The sequence below is a fragment of the Notolabrus celidotus genome, chromosome 10 (genome assembly GCF_009762535.1).
Source record: "Notolabrus celidotus isolate fNotCel1 chromosome 10, fNotCel1.pri, whole genome shotgun sequence".
Classification (NCBI taxonomy): Eukaryota; Metazoa; Chordata; class Actinopteri; order Labriformes; family Labridae; genus Notolabrus; species Notolabrus celidotus.
The window spans coordinates 36,163,308-36,187,530 of record NC_048281.1 but is presented as its reverse complement, the minus strand read 5'-3'; the positions used below and the strand labels follow the sequence as shown (position 1 = coordinate 36,187,530).

Here is a 24,223-nt window from a genome sequence, read left to right as displayed (position 1 = left end):
GGTTCGAATAGTTTTCATTTATTTTCACATTTAAGAAATAATAATAAGTAAATTTAAAAAAGAATAAAGAAAAGAAGAGATTACACAATATATTCCAAAATATTAAGACAAACAATAAATATAATATTATAACTTACATTATTTTGATTATTTCCACTGTTTTCATTTATCTTTGTGTTTATTTAAAAAAACATATACCTTAAAATAATCTATATAAGAAGCTTTTTAATACTTTTTTCTGTCCTTTAAAACATGAGCTGCACACCTGACCAATCATAATAAAGATATAAATATATATAAAATAATAAAAATAAATGAATAAATAGAGAAATAATAAAAAATTCTAATCATGATAATCAAAATAATAATCTTTATTTATATATCACTTTTCAAAACAAGTTTACAAAGTGATTTACAATGAGAAAGAAAATAAAAGACAATAAAAGGAAATAAAACAATTTTGAAATAATAATAAAAAATAAAAAAAAGATTAAAACACTCAAAAATCTGAAGTATAAAATATTAAAATGTAAGAATATATAATACTGCCTTAAAAATAATAAAAACCTCTCTTTAACAGTACGAAGTGCAGAGAGAGGTATTTTATTGTGTTTCAGTTTTTATCCAGCAGATGGCGCTCAAAGAGGCGAGGCATGCTCTACATAGCGAGGTGGATCAGTCTTGTGGCGCCTCTTTCTAACACTTTCCTCCCTCTAAGGTCGTCATCATGCATTTAAAGAAAACAGAGAATACAATAAAGAAAGTAAAGTTTGTGGAGAGCTGGTTAGGACAACAAGGTGTGTGAATTCAGTGGGAGCAGCGGTCCGTCCATACCTCACAACTATCAAGGCTAACGTAGGTTGAGCTACACTAAATGTAGGTAGCCTGCAGGGTGGATGGTTCTAGAAAGAGCTGCACATCTGCACAGAAACTGCACGTTGCTGAATGCTGTAGAAGTCTTCATGCAGGACCACAGTTTGAACCTCCTCCCTCTGGAGGACCCAAAACACAGCCAGCATCCTCTACACTGGAGCGTCTTTAAGGCCTAATCCAGATTTAATCAGTAATCTAAGTAATAAGAAATCATTGGGTTCATTTTTATCATTTCATTTCATGTATTTAGTTTTTTGTTTCTTTGAAGTTTTCTGAATATTTCCCCTTTTTCTGCACCTTTAAAGATCCAGCTGTCAATCAAGAGGTTATGGGCGGGACTTCCTGATGTTTGTGTCCCTCCCTGATGTTTGTGTCCCTCCTGATGTTTGTGTACCTCCCTGATGTTTGTGTCCCTCCTGATGTTTGTGTCCCTCCTGATGTTTATGTCCCTCCTGATGTTTGTGTCCCTCCCTGATGTTTGTGTCCCTCCTGATGTTTGTGTCCCTCCTGATGTTTGTGTCCCTCCTGATGTTTGTGTCCCTCCTGATGTTTGTGTCCCTCCTGATGTTTTTGTCCCTCCTGATGTTTGTGTCCCTCCTGATGTTTGTGTCCCTCCCTGATGTTTGTGTCCCTCCCTGATGTTTGTGTCCCTCCCTTATGTTTGTGTCCCTCCTGATTCTTGTGTCCCTCCCCTGATGTTTGTGTCCCTCCCTGATGTTTGTGTCCCTCCCCTGATGTTTGTGTCCCTCCCCTGATGTTTGTGTCCCTCCCTGATGTTTGTGTCCCTCCCTTATGTTTGTGTCCCTCCTGATTCTTGTGTCCCTCCCCTGATGTTTGTGTCCCTCCCCTGATGTTTGTGTCCCTCCCTGATGTTTGTGTCCCTCCCTGATGTTTGTGTCCCTCCCTTATGTCTGTGTCCCTCCCTGATGTTTGTGTCCCTCCTGATGTTTGTGTCCCTCCTGATGTTTGTGTCCCTCCTGATGTTTGTGTCCCTCCCCTGATGTTTGTGTCCCTCCTGATGTTTGTGTCCCTCCTGATGTTTGTGTCCCTCCTGATGTTTGTGTCCCTCCCTGATGTTTGTGTCCCTCCCTTATGTTTGTGTCCCTCCTGATGTTTGTGTCCCTCCCTGATGTTTGTGTCCCTCCTGATCTTTGTGTCCCTCCTGATGTTGTTGTCCCTCCCGTGACTCTGTGCCCTCTGTCAGAGGTCGGTTTACCTGCGGCGGCGGTGATGATCTCTCTGCATTAATGATGCAGCAGCTGCAGTAAAACAAACCTCAGTATTACCTTTCTGTGTTCCGGTTTACATGCGTGATCACAAACTGGGTCAAAGAGAGAGCAGGCGGCGAGGCTTCCTCTAAAGCATCCAGAGTCAGCTTTCAGTAAGGAGATCTTCTCCACTTTAACCTCCTCCTCAGAATAATTCATCAGACGTTACTGTACTTACAGAGCGCTGAGGAGGACGGGGACGCCTCTCTGATGAATAAATGAAACGTAATAACTCAGGATAATGAAGCTTGGTATTTCAGAGGAGACGAGGACACATTTAGAGGACAATAACTGTGTGTCTGCAAAAATTAACTCATTAACTTCAAACTCCAGCACAGAATTAGAGATTTTTGGATTAAATATGCTTTTATACCTTCCAGGCAGAGGTTAGAAAGAAACTAGCTTAAAGTGGATCCAATGCACAGACAGACACCTTTTAAAAACAGCTTGTTTTTATGCACCATGTGGGAATATATAAATCATGATGGAGGACAAAGTTTGACCCACATGCTGCAGATTTTCCTTCAGAAATATTTATCCCATGACGTTATTCTGCAAAGTTAGTGTCATGTTTTTGCGATGCTGCACATTTAATATGTTACCATAAATAATCTGCTTTAAGGACAGCTCTTAGTTTAGAGCACAAGAGGGACTTCATCTGTAGTCACAACAAAAGTCTGTTTGGTATTTCAAATATTTCAATCTCAACTAGAGCCCACGCTGAGTCTCAGAGGGACTACAACAAACACTGACTTACTCTTGATTGTTGGGACACATGAAGGCTGTGTGACTGAACATGTCTGCAGGACTCTGGTTCTATATTCAACAATACATTTAGATTCTTGTGAGCTCTCATCCGGTTAAGGTGAAGTGACGCCTCCTCCAGAGTCTTTTGACCTGTCCTTCCATCTTCTTAAATCTTTTCAGGGTGATGATTTGATCCGTCTCTCTTTCTCCTTTCTCATGTCTTGACATGAGGAAACCAAAAGGCTTCAAAAACAACAGATTTGAAATATGCTGAAGCATCCACAGTTTCAGAACTATCTCTCTGTTCTCCCAAAGCTTCACTTTTTCCCTGCAGATGCATCGTTACATACCGTATCGAGAAAATATGAATTTAAATCAATCAATCAATGAAGCTTTATTTATAGAGCACCTTTCATACAAATCAAATGCAACCCAAAGTGCTTTACAGTCACTGACAACAAGAAAGAAGCAGAAATTAAACAATGGCAAGACATATTAGGGGAAGATAATAATAATAATATAATTAATAATAACATCAAATAAAATAGAGACTAATGCACATTAAATAAAATAGAGACTAATGCACATTAAATAAAATAGAGACTAATGCACATTAAATAAAATAGAGACTAATGCACACCAAAAATAAAATATGTGTAATTGAAATAAGTTAAAGCATCAACATTAAGAATAAAAACTAGTTAAAATAAATAGATTTAAAAAGGATAAGAGTTGAAAAATATATACTAAGGCTAAAAATATCAATAAAACTGAGTAGATAAATAAAAATTAAGTAAATGAATGAATGAATAAATACATAAAAATACAATAAGATAACAGTTAAAATGACTAAAATAATAAGGCAACATTTAAATCAATATTATAGTAAAAGGTAGGTAATAAAATTGTAAAACCCTACATAAAAGCCAGACTGAATAAGTAAGTTTTTAGTTTAAAAGTCTCATTATCTCTGTCTTTAAAGGAATAAACATCTGTAGAAAATGTCAGTCGTTTTAAATAAATATATTCTTATCATAGATTTATAGGAATAAGGAAACAGATGACAAATAAATGTGAAAATAAATTAATATTTTGGATTTTTTTTTCATGAAATTGACGATACAGTTTCATCCCTAATACTTGTTGTCAATTAATTAATTTAATTTGATTTATTTATTATATAAATGATGTTAAACAGAGGCAGGAAGACCCGCCCACTAACAGTTGATTGACAGCTTGGGAAGCACAAATAATGTGGAAAATAATGCAAAAAAATAGGGGCTAAAAAATAAAGAATTAAATTATTATATCATGAATATATTAATCTAAAGGAATACAAATCTGTAGAAAATGGTAGTTGTTTTATTTGGATATCAAATTCATTTTTCTTTATCATAGATTTAAAGGTATAAGGAAACAGATGTGAAAATAAATGAATATTAAGGATTTATTTTCTGTAACTTTTTGCACATTTCCCAGTTTAAATACTTTGAGTTATTAAGTTTATTTCCTTAAATATTTTCTTATTGTTCTGCAGGTTTTATCTTTGTACAGCGCTCCTCTGACTCCTCCGGTCGGCCCCTCTCAGTGCTTTATCACGGTTAGGATCTCATTTTCAGCCCGATGCTGCACCCTGATGCCTGAAGTGTGGACTTCTCTGTGTTTACACCCCTCAAAGTAGAAAACAAAGAACATACATTAAAGTCTGTCTCTCACTGTGATAGGGTTTTATTTTGAAGGACATGTTTAGACAGAGCGAGTGTGACTTTGGGGTGTTTTGTATATCTCTGTTACCCACGTGTCTTAACCTCCAGCTAGCCTTCTCTGTGCTCTTCAGTGTGTGATGCTACCTGTGCAGAGCAGTGGTTGAATAGCGCTTTAACAGTTCAGTAATAACAGAGAGTTCTTTCTAACCGTCATCGTGTGTGGACAAAGTGGAGTCAAACACTCGACGGTGTTTTAGGTTCTGTATAACCCGTGGCATCTGCAGTGTTGGCCCGCTAACCTTTAATCCAGTGTTTGTACCCTCTGCTGTTCTTCTTACAGTCTCTGTATGTTTTTGTATAATAGAACAAAAAAAAACACCAAAAGAAGAAAAATATTTATTGAAGTGTGTTTTAAATAACAGAAATAAATATCATTATTAAATGGACCTTGCTTTTATTTTTAAAAGCTACCGTGTTTTCTATCTGACAAGTATTCAAGTGTAACAAGAATATGTATTCCTGACTAAATAAAGTTATCTTTCCTGACCACACCCTCCTCAGGACTCGGCTCTGTCTCATATTTACACACCAGGGAGGTTTGTTTCCTGATACACCCTCTGAAGAGAAAGATCCTTTATTTAACAAAAGTTAAATTCATTACTGAAATGTTCAAAACACTCAGGCCCTTCATTAAAAACTGTGGCTTCTGCAAAACTGCAAGTGTAAAAACAATAAGTCCAAGTCCCTGTGCAGGAGCATGGTGAAGCGGTTTCTGAAGATGTTATGGTTGTATAACACTAAAGGTGCTTTTCAACAGCAGGAACTCATCCCAGAACCTTTTTTAGGAACTCTAGCTTTTTCGTCCAGAACTTCCAGGAACTTTTAGCCCCCAGAACTACTCCTCCAGAGACTAACTGGTTCCTGTGGCGCCATTGTTGTCTGACCGCAGGCTGAAGTCCCGGGAAGATTATTCAAATCAGGCCGGGGACGTATGGAGACGAAAAAAAGGTAATTGCACTAAAACACCAGACCTAATGTGGCTGGAGAGTTCAATACAAGTTTACAAAGGATGAAACACTTTCACAAAGTTGGGAGACAATTTAACATTTTACAAAACAAAAGTATATTAGATAAACACTTCACCAAGGCCAGAACACATTCACAAAAACAGAAACCCTTTTACAAACGACGGCCTTCAGGTTATTTCTTCTTCTGCATGTTGTCACCTTGTCACAGTTAAGCATGTTTCACTCTTTATGGATGAGATTATTCATCTACATAAATTTGAGATTGAAGGAAGTCTGTTAAATATGATCTGTTGCATATAATTCATTAGCACATGACTGAAGTATTCAAAGTGTACTCTCTAAATCAGAAACTGAAGTAGTGAGTCGTCTCCTTTGAAAGATCTGACTTCCCTCAGAGCTGTGTGTCAGAATCAGTTCACACACTGTGCACGGTGTTTCTCTGTGCTGCCAGGAGGGGGAGCCAAACACCAGCATATATCATATGTCTATTCTGTGAGTGAATCAGAACCTCTGACAGGAAATGATTATGTGTCTGAGTATTATCCATATTCAGTTTGTCAGCCTTCAGTTTAACATCTTTATATTTCTATTACTGCAAACACATAATTATATATTTAATATAAAGATTAAATAAAGATGCAGGGAAGAATTTACAGACTTTGAAACATCCAATTTGAAAAGTATCACATGCCTACAAACATTATTTATCTTTATTATATATCACTGCTTCAAAAACTTTAAATACTACAAAACTTATCACACTTAAGATATGTTACATTTATTTCCTCACCTTTGCACCCTTATTGCACGTCTAAAAGTCTGTTTTAACCATTTCAGAGGTAAGTTCTGTGACATTTGTTGTTCTTGTGCTCCTTTTAAATTGCATCTCTTTTCTGATGTGTGCTCATTGTTAGAAATGTTAAATCACAGTCAATCCACTATCTGTGACACATACCTGATCGATGAAGCTCAGCTGGTTATTTAATTATTTGTCCTGATTGTTTTATTAAACCAACAATATCAAAATGTTTTGTTTGTGGTGCAGGGACAGCTGCAGGGATTCATGTAGAGCTGGAAAACTGCACAGGTTTAATGCTCAACTGATGAATGGGTTCATCTGTTATTGGTGAGTCTCAGCTTCACTGTAAACAGTCCCACAGAGGCTTCCCTCTGGCTTCCTTCAGTGGTATGAACCTGAAACAGGAACTGATGTTCTTGTGATGTTCTTGTAATTAACAGGTCTTCAGTTTGCTGAAATAACAACATCATGATGCAGATTAGTCCAAAGTCCAAAGTCAAGCTTTGTCAGGTCTGTCCTCAAGAGGAGAAGAAAACTACATCTACAATGTTTGTTTGTTGAATGGAGGTGGGATCCATCCATATGCTGCGTTCAGGGAAGTCAGGAAATCTAAACGCTGATTGTCTTTAGTGACACAGCATCAAGCAGATTAGTGTCTCAGTGTAAATGTTTGATGTAGAACAGATTGTTAGCTGCTCTTCGTGCAGAGATCTGTTTATAGAGAGAAAGAAATCCTCCTCATTACTCTGGAGTGTGTTCCTCCTGCTGTTGCTCTCCATACAGACTGTTTCTCCTGCTGACACCTGATTGGTCGACACTACTCAGACTACAAACTGAATCCATGCTAAAATCTGTACATTCTGGAAAAGTAGAGACTGGCTTTTGTGTATCAAAGTCACTTTGTGTTGTGTTCTTATTTACTCAAATTTGATGAAAAACTTTAAAAAAGTACTTTAATTTATGACACTTTTGATCACTTTACAAAGTCTTTGAGCTAAAATTGTCTGGATCTAAAGGAAATGAAGATTTTTAGGATTAATGTAGGAACACTAATGTTAGTTATGTCAGATAAACAACCAGGGGAGCTGTCATTACACTGGATTGTGTTCCTCCTGCTGCTGCTCTCCACACAGACTGTGTTTCCTGCAGACTCCTATAGCTGACATGTTGAATAGAGTATTTTGAATGTGCATGTATCCTGCAGGTCACAGCTGAGACCTTCACAGACCGGGCTGTCAGGACATTTCTGTGACTTTGAGGTGTATCGTTTGTTCCGTGGGTTGGAAGGCAGTAAAGCCTCATGGTTGTCTTATCTGCCCCCTCCCCTCCGCTCCCTCAGGAGGTGTCGGGCAGCAGATGGGAGGTGATGGAACTGTGTGGTAGCGTAGGCGGTGACATGACAGGCTGTCAGGGCCTAATGCAGGCTAACATCTGGAGGTTGTTGGCCATGTCACTTCCAGGGTCCTCTAGCCCGGGGCCAGGAGCCGCCCTGAGGGACGTGCACCCAGGGCAGAACGTGGGCCTCTGAGACAGGAAGCTGCAGGAGTGGTGATGTACGTACAGCAGGAGTCTCTCTGCCTCGTACCCTGAAGTGAAAGTGAAAAAGGACGGTGATATTGAGCGAGCAGCTGCACAGAGTGTCAGAGTGGAAACCTTTTTCTAATCTGGAAATCAATCTGTGTGTATCGGGTTTAAGAGCTGGAAAATCTGTGTTGTTATGGCAGCATAGGAAGACATCCTGTACCACCTCGATGTCAGCGAACATCTGTGACAGACTGCAAATAGATAACCATGAGAGATCCTGGTGGAGTACTTAAAGTAGACTACACGCACAGCAGGATAATACAGGACCTGTTAAAACCGTTAGCGCCATCCAGGCACTGTGCTATTAGCGCTTCACGCCCGCCTCGAGCATCCAAGAAGCAAGTGCCTCTTCTATTTTAATGACAGCCCTCACCCAGAGGTAATTTGACTGTGATTAAGGCAGCAGAAAAATAAAATCACCTCTTAAAAGTCTCTAAATTGCATCTTATTTATGCACCTTTTAACTAACTACAAAAGGCAGACAGACAATGGCTCTGCGTGTTTCTACCTCTGCTGGTGAACAATTATACTTACAGACATTATCTGGTCCATTGTTATATGGGTATTAAATATGGCACCCAGGAGACGACACAGAGTGGAGCTCTGATGGAAAAGTTTAAACCAAGGAAATTATATCTTTAAAGAACTTTTTCATATTCATGTTTAAAAACCGTCCGCTGGGTCTTAAAGGCTCGTCTCTGTGCAGAGCAGCTTATAAATATTAATACTTAAGATACACTCTGCATCAGACCGTTCCTCTGGTGTCAGACTCAGAAACATATAAGCTGTGTCAGACGATCAATATCAAAACTGATGGAGGAAGCTGTTATTTTGTATTTTCAGAATAAAGTAGGACCAGGTATTAAACAAGAGCAGGAAGATTATTTTTGTCAAGAATAAATAATAATAATAATAATACTATAAACTGATCTGCATATATAAGAAATGTATAAGAAAAAGGATGATAATGATACTTAAAATAATACAATGATAATTATCATTTAAAATAATATATAACAACAACAACAACAACAACAACAACAATAATAAGAATAAGAATAAGAATAATATCATCATAATAATAATAATAATCAGAATCTGAATAATAATAATAATAATAATAATTAATAGGACTTATATAGATTTTTTCTAAGTACTCAAAGTCACTTTACATGAGGTGCAAAAAATTAAAATAAAATAAATAAATACAAAATACAGAGGTGATATTGAAAATTCAATAAAACTTAAAGTTATTGAGCTGGTTAAAAGATAAAAAAATATATATATCAAGAGGAAGACTTCGTTCTAGTTTTCTTGATTAACTTTGCAAAATGCATTTTTATTTTTTCCTCCTGCGTGGTTGTAAAACTGAAAGTCCAACTTTATTATGGACATTTTGACTTTCTGTTCAAAATGCAAAAATTAAACCTTACTTTGTTTTCTTATTTTCTAACTCTTATACAAATATGAACTTAAATGAGACCATTTAAACCTTTAAGCTATAGGCTTAAAGGTTCAAGTTATGCAACCTATGTACAGAGGCCTCAAGAGAGGCCTCCCATCTTCTCTGAATAAAGACAGAAAAGACCCAAAAATACAACTTCAAAAAATATCAAAACCTTGATGAAGATTCTCCTCCTCTTCTGAACCAGGCTTAAATAACAACACAACAATGACTGGCTATCATTGACATTTAAAGCACATACTCAGTATCCCTAAAGGATGAATCCTTCTGACTATGACTTACTCTTACCTCCATCTTTTACCTCCATCTTTTACCTCCATCTTTTACCTCCATCTCTTACCTCCATCTCTTACCTCCATCTCTTACCTCCATCTTTTACCTCCATCTCTTACCTCCATCTTTTACCTCCATATTTTACCTCCATCTCTTACCTCCATCTTTTACCTCCATCTCTTACCTCCATCTTTTACCTCCATCTCTTACCTCCATCTTTTACCTCCATCTCTTACCTCCATCTTTTACCTCCATCTTTTACCTCCATCTCTTACCTCCATCTTTTACCTCCATCTCTTACCTCCATCTCTTACCTCCATCTCTTACCTCCATCTTTTACCTCCATCTCTTACCTCCATCTTTTACCTCCATCTCTTACCTCCATATTTTACCTCCATCTTCTACCTCCATCTCTTACCTCCATCTTTTACCTCCATCTCTTACCTCCATCTCTTACCTCCATCTTCTACCTCCATCTCTTACCTCCATCTCTTACCTCCATCTCTTACCTCCATCTTTTACCTCCATCTCTTACCTCCATCTCTTACCTCCATCTTTTACCTCCATCTCTTACCTCCATCTTTTACCTCCATCTCTTACCTCCATATTTTACCTCCATCTCTTACCTCCATCTTTTACCTCCATCTCTTACCTCCATCTCTTACCTCCATCTTCTACCTCCATCTCTTACCTCCATCTTCTACCTCCATCTCTTACCTCCATCTTCTACCTCCATCTCTTACCTCCATCTTTTACCTCCATCTCTTACCTCCATCTCTTACCTCCATCTCTTACCTCCATCTTTTACCTCCATATTTTACCTCCATATTTTACCTCCATCTTCTACCTCCATCTCTTACCTCCATCTTTTACCTCCATCTCTTACCTCCATCTCTAACCTCCATCTTTTACCTCCATCTCTTACCTCCATCTCTTACCTCCATCTCTTACCTCCATCTCTTACCTCCATCTCTTACCTCCATCTCTTACCTCCATCTTTTACCTCCCTCAGGTTCAGATTTCAGGACATAGTTTGCAATTTAATCTGCAATTATAAAAATATCAAAATGAGCACAACACAGACAAGGACCCGCGGCTCAGATCCTAGTATCAGGGTCATGTGGCCATGTGGGGTCAAAGACGAGTCAAAAAAACTGATGATATTTTTTTAACTTGCATGGTTTTATTTAAAATTGAATCACTACTTTTTAAATGTTTTCACAATAATAGATCAAATATTTGATTTTTTGGCCTTTTTGCCTCCACAGCAGCAGAGATCCAGAGGAACCTACGAGACAAGGGAGCTCAGGGACTCCAGGAAGGTCTAAGAAAAGAGAGAAGAGAGGGAGACCAGAAGAAAGAAAAAGAGGAGAATAAATGGTGAAGGAATGACAGAAGGAAAGGATGGGGTGAGAAAAGGAGACATAAAGGATAAAGAGACATGGAAAGAACAAAGCAGAAAGAGAAAGAAAGAAGGAAAGAAAGAAAGAAGGAAAGAAAGGATGAATAACAGACCCAAAAAAGGAATCTACAGCAGAGATCCAGAGGAACCTACGAGACAAGGGAGCTCAGGGACTCCAGAAAGGTCTATGGTTAGTAACTTTAATGGGACAGGAAGAGTTAAAGTGAGAGACAGGCAGAGAGAGGAGAGAGAGGGAAAGACAGGATCCCAGTGTGTCAGTCTAAGCCTACAGCAGCATAACTAAGACCTGGTCCAAGCCTGATCCAGCTCTAACTATAAGCTTTATCAAAAAGGAAAGTTTGAAGCCTACTCTTAAAAGTAGAGAGGGTGTCTGCCTCCCGGACCCTGACTGGTAGATGATGGGCCTGATAACCTCCCATACTACTTTTAGACCCACACCTGGACACTTTAAAGATGACTGTTAAAACTTTCAGAGCTTTATTTAAAGAGATGAGGAAGAGTCTCAGGTCAACAACTTTATGATAACTTAAAGTATTCTCCAAGCTCTGGATTTGGAAACACTTTCAAAGACTTGAACTGGATCCATCCCAGAGATGAGTCTCCCTCACATTCCCACGTTCACGCGGGTCCCATCCGTCGAATCACCCTCTATTGTGCGAGGCGGAGGGTTAGCGTTGGAGAAGCGTGCGTGGATAATTACACCGGTTCACCTCCCATTCCTGGAGACCTGAGAGGACCCTCCCCCTCCCCCTCCCCCTCCACCCCACCTGAGTAATCACACCCCATCTTTAGAGACGTAGTATTATAATCACACCCATTCACAACTTCCTGAACTTCCTGAATCCTCCTCTCTCTGTTCCCTCCTTTATTTTCTCTCTTGATTGTTCGCTTTAGGACTCATCAACCAACAGTCAGGAAGTCACAAAGTCAGTCCTGGATGCAGACTTTCAGAACCAGACACACTTATTGAATGTGATGCCTCTTCTTTGAACACACATACACACACACACACACACACACACACATACACACACACACACACACACACTCCTCCAGCTAATGTTGCTAATGTTAATCGCCTTTGCTGCTTTAATTGGTTCCTAAACGCTGTGAGCAGCTTTCCCACTGTGTGTTTAATGAACAGGTAGCACTCCATGATTACAGCAATCTCAACCCACCACCCTGCTGATACAGACTCCCACCACACACACACACACACACACACACACACACACACACACACACACTCTGTCCCCATCCCGGTACGCAAATGGACAAAGGCAATTTGCGAGGCTCCTGCGCACTGCAGGATGCTGGGTAAATTAGAGGCGAGGATGAGAGGGAGAGAGAGGCAGGGCAAGTGAGACAACAAAAGAAGATGAGAGGAGACGAGCGTGGAAAAATGATTACTGGTTTATGAAGAGAGGGAGAGGTGGAATCACTCCATAGCGCAGCGACGTGTGTGAACAGTAGGTGATTTACTCAGACGTGTGCAGAGAGGAATCTTTGATTATAAATCGACTCGTCTTTGTCTCGCTGGGATGTAATTGTGTTTGACATCCGTTCAGACTCTGTTCTTTGTCTTCTTTCAATGAGTCTTCACTTCTCTCTCATCAGAAACTCTCAACTCAAACTTCTCGGCCTTCTTTCAGACGCTTCTTTTCAACTCGTCTTCTGTCTCTCTCTCAGACTCGTCATCTCATCCTGTACTCAGCGGGTGGAAGCTTCAACTGCTCACAACTTTTCTGAACAATTTCCTCCACCACATTTTTCATATCTATCTGGATCTAAACTGCACTCACTGATCTGTGCACACACTCAATGATCAAAACATCTTCATTACAGACGACACACACGGTGCAAAAGGATCCACATTTCCAAAAATCTCAGCTCTGGGTCGTCTAGTAGAAGTTTAGGCATGCACAAGCGTCATGGCATGATCAAATGTCTCATCACTGAAGGAGCTGGGATTGCATGAGTTGTTTGTGAAAGACAGAAAAGGAGATGTCAGATGAGGATGAATAAAAAAGTTTTAAAAACTCTGCACGTTCGCTGCAAACTTGAGGAAACGGACCAAAGGTTGTAGTACCACCGAACATCGTGGGGGGCAGCGTCGAGCAGCGACACCAAACACACGTCTTACTTTGAAAAAATGAACCCTCTGTGAAGTTTCTGACTCTGAGTGGCGCCCTCTCAGGGATGTACTGAGTAACATCCAGACCAACATATTTATATCTTGTATTTATAATATTTTGCTGCATTTTAGTTCTTTATCTATTATTATTATTATTATTTATTTTTTTATGTCATTTTCTTTATTATAAGGTTTTGTCTGAAAATGTACTCTGACAATTTGAGCGTTACTCTTATTTAATTCATTTTTTAAGTTTTCTGCTTGTTTTGATACATTTTGTGACTAATCTGTAAAATGTTAAAATCAATAAAACATGTTTACAAAAAACAAACATCCAGTCCAACATGAAGGACCCGTGGAGGTACCTGAGGGCTGTGAGGGGAGCGTAAATGACCCCTGACCCCGGCTTTATTTCTTGTGCAGCTCATTAAATATAACATGTATGTGACTGGGACAGACGCTCAAACACAGCGTTTCATTGGCTGAGCAGGCGGCTGGTGTTATGACATCATTTCTTGTTGATTTCAAAAATAATTTTAATAAAGATTTTTTTTTATTAGCAAACACAAGCTTTAAAATACAGGTCCCATTCAAATATATTCTTATGTGCTTTAATTGGAAAAATACTAAAAATTTAAGCAAAAATGTATATCAAAATAAAAAATGCTAACAATAATAATTAAATGAAAATTAAATATAAATAAAAAGGAAATGCATGCATATATATGTACACACACACACATGCATATCTAAGGGTCCAGTTTTTGTTGAAGTACCTCTAATGAAGGTTTTAATGAAGGTGCATGAGTGAAATATAATGCATATAAAAGATCAAGGAAGACATTTTAAAAATAAATATATACATGTAAACAATGTATTAAAATATATCAGCTGCTAGTTGATTTGTCAGAAAATAAAATGTGTGAAAATTAGTTTTGTACTGTTTTAATCTGGTCTTCATTTCCTGTTTTATTTTGTAGAGCACAGTGTTTCATTGTTTTTTTTACTTCCTGTTATGTCATACTCTTTATTTTAATTTTTCAGTCTTTCCTGTTTTATTTTGTACTTCTCTCTCCCTATGTTGTGTTGTGTTTTACTTCCTGCCTCTGTTTACTTCCTGTCTCCATTTCCTCCCCTCCTGTTTGATTCCCCTCCATGTGTTCCACCTGGGCCTCCTCCTGTGTGTTGATGCATGTCTCCTCTCAGTGTCAAGTGGATGCTTCTTCACTTCCCAGAGTTTTACCTTCATCACACCTCTGGTACTTCTTCCTGTTTTGGATTTCTTTGAGTTTGGACACTTGTTACTAAGTAAGCTGACTCTGTTTGCTCTTCCACTTCCCCCAGAACAACCTTCCTGTCAAGGATTAATTAAACAGAGACCTGAGGACCTCTCTCATCGTACCAACACTCTTTGAGGACAGCTCTGACTCATCTCTGAAGCCTCTGCTCCGGGGGATGTTGGGATCAAGGCCTCTGAATGGTAAGTGGACTGAACACAAACACTGATGCCTTGATCAGAAGTCACAGCTTTCTCCTGATGTTTGGATATCAGAGAGATAAATCTTCGGATGCATATCCTCCAGGGGGAAAAGGGTGCTTGGTTGAATTTGTGCATGGTCGCCGAGTTTGGTTGAATTTGTGTAAATGCATTGAGTCACCAGCTTCTTGGAGGGACTGATGATTAATTTGTCAGAGTTTACAGATTGAAATGTTAAAGTCTTCTTCAAACTGAGTTTTCCCAGAGCTTTAAGTCTTATATTCTGTGAGAGTGGAAGCTGATTTTACTTCTCTGATGATGTGAAAATCACAAACTGTGTTGGCGACTGCTGAGAGGTCTGAAGGCAGCGTTAGGAATGAGGAGAGTCCGCTGAGACACGTCTCCTGCATACTGACGTTAGGCCTCATGCATCAGGTACCTGCAGCATCAAGCATCAAATCCTGCAGGAGTATGTTCTGTTCATGGATGGATTTTGGAAGCAGATGAAAGTAGAGCCGGTCAGCAGCGATGCATCCAAACCTTCTGCTCTTCAGATCTGTGGGTGTTTGTGGTTCTGCATGCTGATGGTGCAGACAGCAGCTGATCTATTTACTGTTCTTGCCATGGTGTAGTTATTGCTCTGACCTTTTTTAACTTTGTGCTGCTTCTTTGTCTTGTTTTGCTGCTCCTGCTCTATGGCGTTTTGAATTTCTTCCAAGTTTTTCCACTTTAAGTTTTTGCAATTGAATTGAGTATGATCAGGTATTTTAAGTAGGCTGTGCAGGTGAGCATGACCTTACACAGCATGCTGCTACAGAGATGCACAGGAAGGCCAAGCTTGCAAAAGGTGCAAACAACATCTTTGAGTCATGCTTTCATTTAGTTAATGTGAGGAAAACATCTAAAATGATTCTCAGATGAGGTCAGTTTCCATAAAACTGCAGATCAAACACACATTTCTCATTTTTAAATCCGCACATGATCCCCACACCTCTTGGCCCTGAGCTGCAGACAAAACACTTAGTCCTGTATTTGGTCCTGAAGAATCTGGCAAGACTAGGTGAGGTCCTGCAGGAGAGATCTGATGCAGCGTGTGTGTACTTTATCTCTTTACTGATAAAAGATGCTGCAGGGTTTGGACACGAGGCTGCAGTACAGCAGAGTGCACATATCCTACGATGTTTACGTGATGAGTTCTAGACTCTTTGTGTTTTTATGCTCTTGGAGAAGTGGTCTCTGTGTCTGAGAGGGACGAGGGATGTGGAGCAGGTGCCGGTTCAGCTTTGAGTGAAAGATGGACACTCATGTGCCTTTCATTGACCTCCATGTGTTTCTGGGACAGTGATCTGGTTTCTCATCAGAACTCATCCCTCTTGTCTTCTCCTCACTTCCTGCTTTCTTCTTCTCCCTCCTCCTTTGTTCCCTCCTCTCCCTCCTCTCTCTTGTTTCCTCCTCTCTCCATCTGTTATCCCTTGTCTGTCCCGAGGCACACAGCCAGCGGCTCGTCTCCTCAGGCGTTGGCTGAAGATGCGAGCTGACAGCCGCCTCTCCCCGTGCTCGGACAGACTGAGGAGAAGCAGAGGCGGCCCTCGTCGGAGGCCTGTGTATACGTACGGCTGGGTGGCAAACCTCATGTTGTATACATATTTGTTCAAACATGTGCAAGTTGCTCGGTAATCCTCCCCACTCTGTTTCCCCTCCCACACGTGTATATAAACAGGCAAGGGTACCATGGGGGAGACGATGGGTGAGGCCGAGCGAGGAGGAGGGGGGGGGGAGGCATGTGCAGGCGCTGCCAGATGCCCTTTGGTAAATAAGCAGGGAGTCCTTCGAGGGGCGCCGTCGGGCGTCCTGACTCACCCGTCCCCAAGGATGCAATCAGGGTGTCCCCCTCCTAGCTTGTGTGAGGGGTGAGGAGGGGTGAGGGTCTGGTCTGTATGTGCCTGGTGCTGACACGGAGGAGTAGTGGGTCTAATTCATTAAACCAGCCTTCTAATATAAACAGCCATTCATTTCAGCGCCTGACACCGGGCCGTCTGGACAATGTGAAGAGCCCCAATAGAGCTGCCATACACTGCTGTGAGGGAGTGTGTGTGTGAGAGTGTGTGTGTGTGTGTGTGTGTGTGTGTGTATAAAGCCTCACACAGCCTGTTGATCCCGAGCAGGTACAGTGAGTCTAACCAGAGTTGCTCATGAGCATCGACACGGTTCACAGAGAAACTGAAATGCACATCTTATATTTTAAAGGATTGGAGATTGATGCAGAGAGAATGAAACGATGCAGCGTGTCCATGAGTAACGCTGTGTTTACACAGAGACAGACAGACGACAGCTTCGAGCAGGACGGGCAAAATCCAACATGCATCCTTTATTTTTGTCCTTTTTTAGAGAAGTGATGCAGTTTTTGCTTCTTTTGTTGCGTCCGTCTGAAGAAGAGGAGATCAAACTCTTTCCTCGTGTGACGGAGATACGTCTGAATCATCGACGTCTTATTCCACCTTCTGTTTTCTTAGTTTTATTTTAAAGCCTTTCTTGCTTTCAGTCTTAACTCAGAAATAAAGACACAAACACTCCCTCACACACACACTCCCTCACACACACTCTCTCTCTCATGCACACTCCACTTTCTCGTCTCCTGCAGAGGCAAATTGTGCAGATCAGAGCCTCCCGCCGTGCACACTTAGCTCCATGTCTCCTCTTTGTGTTTTTCCCATGAGGAGCTCTCTTTTTGTTAAGCTAAAGAAGAAGTGAAGAGGAAGAAGAAGCAGAAAGGTAATATGTTTAGAGGTAGTGATGAAGAGTAAGACGCCTTCCTCTCGAGTCTGTGAATGTAGAAAAAGGGATTCGGAGGATTTTTGTTCCAGCTTTGCAGAAACAGAAAAAGAACCGAGCAGAAAATGTGCCGAATTATTTGATGCAATTAAAATCAATTACAAAACACATCAGGGATGAAATGAACAAAAATGAACTGATTAATAATTTACCTCACTTGTTCACTCACAGTCAACTCTTTGCCTTTCTGTCCTGTCAATCAAATGAATAAAATAAAGGCCTGTTTCCAAAAACAAAGGGTTTGGTTTGGTAACAAAGTCAGAGTTCTCAGACCTCTACGTTGAAAATTATCCAGCTTTTGGGAGACGGCCTCGTTTGGTGATGTCACTTATTGATCATCGACCAATCAGGATCAAGAAAGGGCGGGACTTCTGATATCAACAGGAGAAACTAACCACACTCGTTTTTTTAAAGGGGACTAATGAAGAAGTCTGCGTTGGTGGAAACAGGCCCTAAAACCTTAAAACAGCCAACACGGTCTCAGCAGATGTGTGTCTAACATGAGTCTGGTCCTGCTGGAGGTTTCTGCCTGTTAAAGGAAGTTTGTCCTTGCCACTGTAACTTGATTTATGTGTGCTGTGTTTGTTAAAGAACAGAGAACGTACACAGAGACGTTGTTTGTGTACAGGAATCCTCTGCAGGGTTTTAAATAACACTATTTACACTTCTACTGACGTTTCGGTCGAACTTTTAGAGAAGAGAATGTCCAGAAAAGTGTGATATGTGATGCTTTTATTTCAGCTTTAAACTGCCTTACACCGTGTTTACTGTGGCTCCTGTTTTGTTAACAAACAGTGTAAATAAACAGCAAAAAGAACGAGCAATAGAAGAAATGTTTCATGTATCAGCGCCCCTGAAGAGGTTCTAACCCAAACACAGACTCAGCAGATGTGTGTCTAACATGAGTCTGGTCCTGCTGGAGGTTTCTGCCTGTTGAGGGAAGTTTGTCCTTGCCACTGTAACTTGCTAAATGCTGCAAAGTGCTCTGCTCATGGTGGATTAAGATGAGATCAGACTGAGTCCTGTCTGGAAGACGGGGACTGGATCTGATCCGGTCTTGATGTTGGGTCTTTGTTAATAATAGAACATAGAGTACGGTCCAGACCTGCTCTGTTTGGAAGGAGTCTGAGGAGAATGTGTTGTGATTTGGTGCTTTATAAATAAAGATTGATTGATTGATGAAGCTTCAATGTGATCAGTGTGAGGCTGGAGGATCACAGGATGCATGAAGCACCTCAGGCTGAAGGAGGATCATCTCAGGCATCATCATCTGTCGCTTCGTCCTCCATCACATCGTAATCATCCCTCTGAGACTGCACGGGGTGATTTGGTTGTCCTTCCTCCTGAAACTCAATCCATCAACGCCAGCGTCCCTTTGTCCGTCAGGGAAGACTTCAAGCTGTGAGGGACGAGTGTGAACGAGCAACTTTAGAGAACTTCAGGGACAAAAGAGAAGAAGAAGAAGAAGAAGAAGAAGAAGAAGAAAGTGTCTACCTCATCTTTAAGGAAACAGAGTGATAGAAACATAAAGTCCAATCACAATCTGTTCTCAGGCGTCCGACTCTGAGGACACGTTGACAGCAGACACTTGTCGACAGACGGGCGGGACACGCCCACTCTCACTGATACTGAATGTGGAATTTGGGTTTTATGGGTTTACAAATACACACACACACTTTGCTCTCATGCATGTGCACGCACACACACACACACATTCATACACACCCATGCATCCGAGCATGCAAGCATCCTCCCTCCCTCCTGCACACACACACACACACACACACACACCTAGGTATCTGCGACCACTAATTGTGTCTGGCCTGTGCCGTCCCCAGCAGTCAGGGTCATGAGAGTGCTGCGGTGGAGGACAGGGTAGCCATTGCGGCAGCCTCTTAAACATAGCTTATCCTGAGGCCTGTTATTACCCTGAGAAACTATCATCTTTTTCTCCTCAAAAACCCGTCCCGCTCACTCGGTTTAATGAAGCAGGCATTCCAGCGCAGGGAAACCAGCAGCGACTCCCACAATCCCACGCGGCACCAGCAATTAATGGTTCGAGACAACAACCTCCGGGAAGGAGACGGGCACGAGAAGGAAAACAAAGAACAGAAAGAAGTGATGATAATCACATTGTTCGGATAAACCGAGGTCCAGACTGTCCCGGCCTTTATGAGCTGCAGGTAGAGGATCCTTTAATGGAGGATGTGAGAAAAAGACAGGAGAGATGCAGGAGAGGGAGAGTCTGTGCTGATGGAGCTGAGGACACGTGACGTCAAATATGTCCCCTAAACAATAAAATAAAGACATTAGAGTTAATCAGACTTCAACATAACAAAACACTAAATATGACTGAAACTATAATGAGTGAGGGACAAAGAGGAGACTGAGCTAAGTCTTAAAATCAAATTAGGATCTAATATTTCACGAGAGCTCCCCCTCTTTATTCCTTCACCTCCTCCTCTCAGTCTCAACACTTTTTAAATATGTTATTGTCTCATCTTTAATCATTAGTGCTGTTTTATTGTGTTATTATGTTCTGACTGTACAGCACTTTCCTGATGTTTTTATTGGATTGGACTGTAAATCTTAAATGTTTCTGTATCTGAGTAAAAACCTCCAGTTTTTGTAGAACTTTGAGTAGGATTAGGACGACTTTAATCCTAAATATCAGGATTATTCTGATCACAGCATAGGCCTGGTTTACTGGAATTTAAAGTAAGAAAACATTTTAGTAGGTCCAACAAAATATAATTTTTACTGTGTATTTTACACTTTATATTTTTACTTTCCTCAGTGAATTGAATCGTTTAAGTAGATATTATTGTTAGGAGGATTTGGTCTCCATAAAATAATCCAGCAAATATAAAACAGTTGATTTAAAGCAGCTAAGAGACATTTATTCAATATTTTTAAAATTATTATTATTATTATTTATGTATTTATTCCATTATTTTCTTTATTATTGTAATTACTATCATTATGATTGCATTTATTATTGTATTATTTATTATTAATATAATTAATTACTTTTTATTTTTTAAATATATATTTTTGTATTTATTTATTTTTGTTTTCAAGTTGTTTGGCAGATGTGTGTAAGTTCAGAAAGTGTAAATCATTGTTTATACATCCATGGAATTTTGTAATGCATGTGCATGTAAAATCTGTATACAGTATAAATATTATTATATATTATATTCATTATTATTAAACACTATATATATATATATATATATATATACTGTACTATATTGCAATATTTAGTGTGAAATGCTTCAATGTAATTACTTTCTTTCATTCTTTCATTTATCTGTTATTATTTATTTTCCTTATTTATACATAAAAAAAATCACTTTTTAAAATTGTTTGAGGATCTTCAGTACAAAATGTGTAAAACCTTCAAACAGAGCTTTCAAAATAATAATAATAATAATAATAATAATTTAATTTATTTTTAGAGCACTTTAAAAAAAAACCTCAAATAAAGAAGCTTAGAGACACTTCTGGTTTTCTTCTTGATTATGGCGCCCCCTGTGGACAGGTGTGGAAGTGTCTGTACAATAGAAATAATTCAGGATCTATCATAATGAGAGAAACTGAAGAATGATGAGTATCTCCTCCTCCTCCTCCTCCTCCTCCTCGCTCCTCTCTCCTCTCTCCTCTCCTCCGTGTTCGTCTCATTGGAGTGAATTTCCTGTTCCGTGTTGGGTTTTAATATCGTCTGTTTGAAGACGGCAGAGCTGCGAGCTGAGTGACAGCACGGCTTTTAACTTCTCCTCCTCTCCTCCAACTGTTGACTTGAATTATCCTCCCGCTGCCTTTATTAGCAGCAGCGGTGGAATCAGAGAAGGCTGTCTGCAGAGGAAGGAGGGAGGGGGGGCGACCGCTAAGTGCTTCACTTCTGATCTCTGATGGGGGTCATGGGGTCGCCGCTCAGCCTCACCCTGATGACTTCTGACACCGCATGAGCAACCAAAACCACACACACACACACACACACACACACACACACACACACACACACACACACACACACACACACACACACACACACAGTGCATCTGAATCCAAACGCACACAAAGCCACATCCTCAGGGATTGTCGTGGCATTGATACAATTAACTCAAGTACAACTAAACTCCTGCACGAGTATCACTGGAGTATCCGTGCAGAAGTCAAAGCCAGCCTCCAAACAATGCTCTGAATTCGTGTTCCCACATTATAAAGGAGGAAGCCCTGCCTGTGGACGTCTCCATAAAAATAATAACTGATATGAAGTTATTTCTGCGCAGCTCCTCAGAACGATTAATGGGTCAACATGAGGCTTTGGGTTTATGTTTACGGGAAGCCTGCTCTCTAATCATATCACTAAATTAGCAGTAATTTGGGGTTCTCAAACAGACCGGTCTCATTTTACTCCCTGCTTATGTCTCAACCAACCAGTCTCAGACAAGTTGTAATTAAAAATGAAATGTAATCACGGATAACGCATGTTTTTAACAGAGCTGCAGACTATTCCAACCACTGAGAGGAGAGAGGTTCAGACTGAATCAAGACAAATGATATTAAAGCTCAGATTATTAAAGAAAAGGAACAAAATGCAGCTTTGTGGTTTAGAAAATCATCTTATTTAGTATCACAGGACTGCAGGCAGGCCAGTTCAGCACCTGGACTCTTCTACTGCAGAGCCATGCTGCTGTAATAAGTGCAGAATGTGGTCTTGCTGAAATCTGTAAGGTCTTCCTGAAGACCTCATGGTCTGCATGGCAGCATGTGTTGCTCCTAAACCTGTAGATATTGTTCAGCATTAATGGAGCCTTCACAGATGTGGAAGCTCCCCATGCCATGGACTCTTATGATCCCCATACCATCAGGGACGCTGGATTTGACCTGTGAGCTGATAACAAGCCGGGTGGTCCCTCTCCTCTTTGGAGCGGAGGATACAGAGTCCAGGATTTCCAAAAAGAATGTTCTGATCCATCAGACCACAGGACAGTTTTCCACTTCAGGTCCATCTTAAACGGGATCAGGTCCAGAGAGGTCTCCGTGGTTCTAGATCAGGTTTATATATGGTTTCCTCTTTGCAGGGTTCAGTTTAAACCTGTATTTATGGATGCAGTGACTTCCACTACAGAGTCATGTCTGTGTTTAATGCAGTGACTTCCACTACAGAGTCATGTCTGTGTTTAATGCAGTGACTTCCACTACAGAGTCATGTCTGTTTTTAATGCAGTGACTTCCACTACAGAGTCATGTTTTTTTTAAATGCAGTGACTTCCACTACAGAGTCATGTCTGTTTTTAATGCAGTGACTTCCACTACAGAGTCATGTCTGTTTTGAATGCAGTGACTTCCACTACAGAGTCATGTCTGTGTTTAATGCAGTGACTTCCACTACAGAGTCATGTCTGTTTTGAATGCAGTGACTTCCACTACAGAGTCATGTCTGTGTTTAATGCAGTGACTTCCACTACAGAGTCATGTCTGTGTTTAATGCAGTGACTTCCACTACAGAGTCAAGTCTGTTTTTAATGCAGTGACTTCCACTACAGAGTCAAGTCTGTTTTTAATGCAGTGACTTCCACTACAGAGTCATGTCTGTGTTTAATGCAGTGACTTCCACTACAGAGTCAAGTCTGTTTTTAATGCAGTGACTTCCACTACAGAGTCATGTCTGTGTTTAATGCAGTGACTTCCACTACAGAGTCATGTCTGTGTTTAATGTAGTGACTTCCACTACAGAGTCATGTCTGTGTTTAATGCAGTGACTTCCACTACAGAGTCATGTCTGTGTTTAATGTAGTGACTTCCACTACAGAGTCATGTCTGTGTTTAATGCAGTGACTTCCACTACAGAGTCATGTCTGTTTTTAATGCAGTGACTTCCACTACAGAGTCATGTCTGTTTTTAATGCAGTGACTTCCACTACAGAGTCATGTCTGTGTTTAATGCAGTGACTTCCACTACAGAGTCATGTCTGTTATTAATGCAGTGACTTCCACTACAGAGTCATGTCTGTGTTTAATGCAGTGACTTCCACTACAGAGTCATGTCTGTTTTTAATACAGTGACTTCCACTACAGAGTCATGTCTGTTATTAATGCAGTGACTTCCACTACAGAGTCATGTCTGTGTTTAATGCAGTGACTTCCACTACAGAGTCATGTCTGTGTTTAATGCAGTGACTTCCACTACAGAGCCATGTCTGTGTTTAATGCAGTGACTTCCACTACAGAGTCATGTCTGTGTTTAATGCAGTGACTTCCACTACAGAGTCATGTCTGTGTTTAATGCAGTGACTTCCACTACAGAGTCATGTCTGTGTTTAATGCAGTGACTTCCACTACAGAGTCATGTCTGTGTTTAATGCAGTGACTTCCACTACAGAGTCATGTCTGTGTTTAATGCAGTGACTTCCACTACAGAGTCACGTCTGTTTTTAATGCAGTGACTTCCACTACAGAGTCATGTCTGTTTTTAATGCAGTGACTTCCACTACAGAGTCATGTCTGTTTTTAATGCAGTGATTTCCACTACAGAGTCATGTCTGTTTTTAATGCAGTGATTTCCACTACAGAGTCATGTCTGTTTTTAATGCAGTGACTTCCAC

The 24,223-nt window shown here is 40.2% G+C and overlaps 1 long non-coding RNA gene across 1 annotated transcript; it reads left to right on the top strand.

The window, feature by feature from the left end:
• Positions 1–14,451: 14,451 nt before the first annotated feature.
• LOC117820593 lies at positions 14,452–17,065 on the top strand. The gene is made up of 3 exons (XR_004632784.1): positions 14,452–14,559; positions 14,663–14,780; positions 17,025–17,065. It is a non-coding gene; the product is annotated as an uncharacterized LOC117820593 (long non-coding RNA).
• The last annotated feature ends 7,158 nt before the right edge of the window (positions 17,066–24,223 follow it).